The following is a 6,239-nucleotide window of genomic DNA, read 5'->3' on the forward strand; positions in this document are numbered from 1 at the left end:
TGCAGTCACTTGGGCTTGGCAGGGCTTTGGATGCTGGGGCAGCTGCTCTCAGCTCTTCTGCCTCCCAGTTCAGCTGCCCGAGTGCTTTGGGACAGGCCTTTGGCCTCTGGGCCTTGAGGCAGCAGGATGGCGTTTCACAAACTTGTGCTCCTCACAGACCAAAAAAATGTGGAGCCTGACTGAAAGCATTGTGGAATTCCTGCGGGATGCAGATGGAGAGATAGTTTTCATGACAGTCATGCTCCTCAGCTTTATCATTTTGGACAATGACATGCTGATGCCTGGCCCCATCACAATGCAGCTGCTTGAGGCGCTCCTGCCACTCTTTGACCACGTAAGGCTCACTGCTCCCAGCCACGGCCACTGGATGCTGTCCGGACACTTTGTGCCCTGTGGATTTGCAGGCCTGTGCCAAGCTGAGCCCCGTGCAGCCAATGCTGAGGTCTTTTGTTCTTCCTTCCATACAGAACAATTGGCAGGTTCAGCTGATCTCCATACTGCTCTTCAGAACATTGCTGACTCTTCCACAGGAAAAGGAAAAAAAGGCCCTGAAGACACCCCTGCACCAGAGCCTGCTGCCCCTCTTCTTCCACTGCCATGAAGAGAAGCGGCTTGTGGCACAGGTGAGGACTTGTGGGCTGCTGCTGTCCCCCTGGCAGGGGGCTCGACTGTCTCCTGCCCTGGCGCCTGCTGGACTGCTGCCTCCTCCAGGCCTTGGCATAGGGACGCGGGCCCTGCGCCCTGTGCTGTGGGGCCATCTCTACGTCTCTGCTGCTCTCCAGGCTTCTCAGGAAACGCTCCTTGGTGTGGCCGAGTTCCTGAAGAGAAGGGATCTTGAAAGACTGCTGAAGAGGCAGAATGTGTGGAAGTTCAGCGAGTGTCTGGTAAGGACAGCCTGCGAGCCCCAGCCTCAGCCCAGAGAAGCCCCCTGAGCGCGGTGCTCAGTGTGCAGGGCTGCCAGCTGTGCCCCTGCCCGGTGCTGCACACAGAGGCCGCGCGGGCTCTTCTCCAGGCTCCCGTGGGCCCGAGCCGGGTGCCCATGGAGCCCCGGCCTGGCAGGGCTGCGGGGCGGCACAACGGCTCCCCGGGCAGCAGCCGGCCCTCTGCCCCTCCCCTCGGGAGCCCTTGGCCAGCGGCTGCTGGCCGCGCCTCAGGGCTGTGCGGGCAGGTGAGGCCGGCGATGGGCGCAGGCAGCACCCAGCCCAGGGGCTGAGCCCGCGCCAACCCTTCCCTCCTGCCGCTCTCTGCAGCTGGCAGAGGACAGGAGCCGAGCGGCCGAGCACCTGCACAGGGCCCTGCCCTACCTGAAGAGCCCACAGGAGTCCCTGCGAGAGGCGGCCGTCAGGTTCATGGGTGAGCCACCCGGGCTCCCTCCCCTCCCCGGCCCGCCGCAGCTCGGCCCCGGCCCCGCCTGCGGCCCCGGCAGCGCCAGCCCGGCCCGCCGCCGTGGAGCCCCGCCTGGCCTGGGCGTTGCTGCCGCCCTCTGGCAGCCGTGCCCTGGGGCGGCAGCGTGCAGCAAGGGCCCGGGCTGAGCTCTGCCCAGCCACCAGCCCGTGTGGCCACAGCACCGGCAGCGCCGCTGGTAGGGAGCTGTGCCGCTGGGGCCGTGACAGGCTCTGTGTTCAACGGCATGGCCGGGCGGCACCTGACGGGGAAGAAGGAAGAGCTGCAGATGATCTGCACTGGTGAGTGAGGGCAGCGGGCTGACAGCGGGGGCTGCTGGAGGAGCTGCAAGCTCTGCCCCGGCTGCAGAGGGCTCTGCTCCTTGTGCAGACATGGGGCGGCATGGGCAGAGCATACAGAGATTTCAGGGCCACCTTGGGGATTCGTGGCCAGCAGCTTCAGGCCGGTGCCCTTGGTCCCTGCTCCCTCCTGGCCATGGCTAGAGCCGGCTGGGATGGCCATGTCAGGGGGCTCTCCTCGGCTCCCCGCAGATCCAGGATCTGACCATGCCTCTGTCCCTCTCTCTTGCAGCCCTTGAACCGCTGACAGAGGACATCAGCAGTGCCGTGTCGGACGTGGCACTAGAAACACTGTATGTCCTCCAGGCACTGCAGAGTGAGCGATATTCCCTCTTCCAGAGGCTGCAAGATCAGCTCCGCAGGGCATGGAGGACACGGCCTCGTCTGTCGGGGCTCGGCTGGCTGCACTGCTGCAGCTCTGCAGAGACCTGAGGCCAGAGGCTCTGTCTGCTGGGGCCACCTGAGCCAGCTGGAATTTTCCATTTCTTTAAGATTGTTCTTTTCTTCTTTTTGTTTTTTTTTCTTTAGTATATGAATATAGAGTGTGTTATAATACACAGACTCCCAGGAGCTTTCTTTTGCTACCCAGGGTCTGCAGGGCATAGGGGAAGAGGGGGAGAAGGGTACCCTGGCTCAGGAAGCTGCCCAGGCGTGCAGTGTTGCAGGGAAAATGGCCAGAAGCCCCTTGTCCTGTGGTGGCTCTGCTGAAGCCTTTGTGCTGGTGACAGAGCGGCTGGGCAGGGGCTGGGGCTGCAAGGATCCCTGCCAGAGCGGTGCCTGGAGATGGCCACAAGCCCTGTGCCAGGAAGGAACCACCCTCTGTATCCTCCTGCCCGGGTGCTGCTGGCTGGATTGCTGAGGGCTCCCAGGTGCCTCTGGATGGGGCTGCTCTGGAGCTGCTGTGGGGCTGCGGCGCTGCTGCCGGGCAGCTTGGCCGGGCTGGGGCAGCCCCTGAGGGGCTGGGGCACTGGCAAGCCCTGAGCAATGGGCTCTCAGAGGCCACAAGCAGCCCCCTGGCAGCTGCCTTGATCCTGCCAGAGTTGACTTGCAAGAGGGATCCTGGGCACTCTGGAACTAACAGCATCAGTGTTGTTGGAAACCCAAATGCAGGGAAATCTCAGTCCTTTGGTCTTGTCAGCAAAACTTAGAATTAAACACAGGATTTGATCGGAGACCTTGGAAAGGGCTTCCAAACTTAGGTGGTAGAAGCGAGAATGTGCATTTCGAGTTTATTATAGCAGAGACACGGGGAGGAAGGTTGAAGTGGAGGAAAGTTTAGGGTTTTAGGGCTGAAGATCTAGAAAATATAAAAGTAGTTACAATGGTAAACAAGAAGCTTAGGATGCAGTGCTGTAGGTTTGTGTGTCATAACATGATTGGCTAAGGAAGCTTACACTGTAGCATGAGCCCCTAAGACGAAATATTGAAGGATTGGCTGCAAAACATAAATATCCTTGTTGGCAGTGTCTTCTTGGCCAAGAAATCCTTCAAAGCTCTTGTAACTACAAGTGTTTTGGCCTTGTGAGCCATGCGGTGGAGATGTGAGCCAAACTCACCCTTCCTGTCTATGTAGCAGAGAAGAAAAAGCAATGGCATCATCTAAAACACTCAGAGGTCTGCTCTCTAGCTTGTTCCAAACTCCTTCAAATCCCCCCAAGTGGGATTTAGCTACAAAGAGATGACAAGGACTCTTAGTGCTGGCTCTTTGACTCCAGAGCAGCTGCTTTAGAATCTTTCCCATAACCCTGTGTAGTCATGTGCCAGAATGGATCATTTGAAGAAACTTTCCCAACTGACTTGCATGGAGGTTTGTCTGAAGGGTATTTGAGGAGAAAGGCTCCCAGCAGAGGTCTGGGCTTTGGCCGAGCTGTGTCCCCTGCTCATTGTGAAGTGTGCCATCAGCTGCAGGGCTTTCTGGGCCGAAAAATATCATCAAGTCACTTGGACTTGCTCTTTTAGGCCTCTAAGAGCTGGACCAAATTTCAGGGCACATTTGGAGACCTCATTTGGAGGTGGATGGACCACCTAGGATTTTCCCAATTGCTGGGAATGGTTCTCCAGGTCCCTGGTGTAAAACGGGGCTCCCCAGCAACTGCGCATCTGCAAGATGATAAACAATTGTCTTGGTTTGAAGAGAGAGGTGTTGGCTAATGAAGGCAGAAGGCTTCTCTGAAATGGAAAATGTAAATCCCCTCCCTTCAAATGACTCTCATTTAGAAATTCAAATGCTCTCTGGGAAAGATATGGGGATAGGACTGAGCCCGCAGAGCCGGGCAGCGTTTGCTGATGGTCTGAGCCCTTCCTAAAGATCCTGTCGGGCTGTCTTAGACACCTGGGGCCAGGTATTCCTTCTAGCCTGGGCCACTTTGGCTGGGCTGGGGGCAGCCCCAGGGCAGAAGGCAGTGTGTGCAAGGGCCCTGGGTGGCACGCTGCAGCACAGTCTCTGTGCCATGGAACGGAACCCGGTGACCAAGGGCCCTTTGTGACACGTGGGAAATAGAAGCTTGCCCGGTGCTGGGAACACACAATGGGGCAGAACAGGACAGAGCGGTGCTGTGAGGAGCCCCCGCACAGCGCACTCCTTCCCGTCTGACCCGGAGCCTTTCGGAGGCGTTTTTCCTGCAGCTGGCCTCGAGGCCAGACCACAGGACTTGTTGACCTGTGGCCTTCCCGAGGCTTCTCTTCTGCAGGTGCCCTCACAAATCCCGCCATTAACATGGAGCAGAGACCCCTGAAAGCGCCCAAGGTGGCCTGGGGGGAAGAGGAGGAAGAAGGCCTTGGAGCTGCCCCAGCACATCAAACCAAAGAGGTGGTGCCGTTTGAGCTGCCGCAGGAGGGTGAGTGGCAGAGCTGGGCCACAGGGTCGGTGTCTGCAGCCAGCTTGGCGCCATTCCATCCCATCCCATCCCACTTTATCCCATCCCACTTTATCCCATCCCATCCCATCCCATCCCATCCCATCCCACCCAATCCCATCCCATTCCCATGGACAGGACAGAAGAGGGGCAGGGCAGACACTGTGCAGGGGCCGTGCTCCATGCCCTGGGGCATCCTGGGGCTGTCCCTGCCTGGGGATCGCAGGGCTGGGCTGTGTTCTCCAGCCTCTCCTGCAGCCCCTCATCTCTGGCTGCGCTCGCTCTTTGCCAGGTGCAGCCCTGCAGCGCACACAAGAGCAGGAACGGACCCGTGGCCTTTTCCGCAGAACAGCGCCCGTACCTGCAGCCACCCCCACCTGGGCTGGGCCTGCTGGCACCGCACTTCGAGCATTCCCTGCAACATCCCTGGCTTCTTGCCCTTCTCCTACAGCTGGTTTGCAAATTCATCAAGAAAATTCGGCAGGAAGAGACCAGCACCATGGGCACGGGGCTCAGAGCATATTCGCACATCTTCCAAACCAAGACCAGTGCTGCCCTGCTGGATATGCTCGTAGAGGAGGGCTTTTCCAATCCAAAGCAAGTAAGTAGCCAGTGGCCAGGGTTTTACCCTCCCAGGAATTGCTTGGTCTACCAAGCCATTCTTGCTGGTCACTGTAACTCTTTGAGGCCACATGGCAGTGTGCTGGGAAGGGAAGCACTTCTGTGGGGAAGCTGGGGACATTCCTCCCTCTGGCAGCTTTCCAAGTCTCCCCGTGCCTGCTCCAGGTGCCCGCCCTGGTCAGGTACATCCACCAGTGGCTCCTGGCCAATCAGTTTGCTGAGCACAGGCTGAACAGGACCCTGCTGGATCTCACCGAAGCACAGCCCGCTGACGTAGTCATGACGCTCCTGCGTGTGGCCCCGTCCTGTGACAGGTATGAGGCCCACCTGCCCAGAGGTCTCAGGGCTTGCCAGCCCATCAGCCTGTACAGCCTGGCCCAGGTGTCTGACCAACAGAGAGTTCCAGGGCCCTCTGGCTGCTGCCTTTCCCAGCCCTGGCACGTCAGCCCTTGAGCCTGCTGCCGTGCTCCCTCCCTGCCCCTCAGGGGCCTGTTCCCACAGGGCTGGGCTGCCTGGGTGCTGCTGGCTGGATTGCTGAGTGCTCCCAGGTGCCTCTGGATGGGGCTGCTCTGGAGCTGCTGTGGGGCTGCGGCGCTGCTGCCGGGCAGCTTGGCCGGGCTGGGGAAGCCCCTGAGGGGCTGGGGCACTGGCAAGCCCTGAGCAATGGGCTCTCAGAGGCCACAAGCAGCCCCCCGGCAGCTGCCTGCCTTGTTCCTGCCAGAGTTGACTTGCAAGAGGGATCCTGGGCACTCTGGAACTAACAGCATCAGTGTTGTGGGATACCCAAATGCAGGGAAATCTCAGACCTTTGGTCTTGTCAGCAAAACTTAGAATTAAACACAGGATTTGATCGGAGAACTTGGAAAGGGCTTCCAAATTTGGGTACCAGAAGCGAGAATGCAGATTCATAGAATACAACAGAGACACCTTAAGCTAAGTGGAGGAAAGTTTAGAATTGTTGGACTCAAGATCTAGAAAAAATAAAAGTAGTTGCAACTGTAAAGAAGAAGCTTAGGATGCA

This window comes from Melozone crissalis, unplaced genomic scaffold (assembly GCF_028551555.1).
Source record: "Melozone crissalis strain CALT ecotype California unplaced genomic scaffold, PUWL_Pcris_2 ptg000079l_1, whole genome shotgun sequence".
Lineage (NCBI taxonomy): Eukaryota > Metazoa > Chordata > Aves > Passeriformes > Passerellidae > Melozone > Melozone crissalis.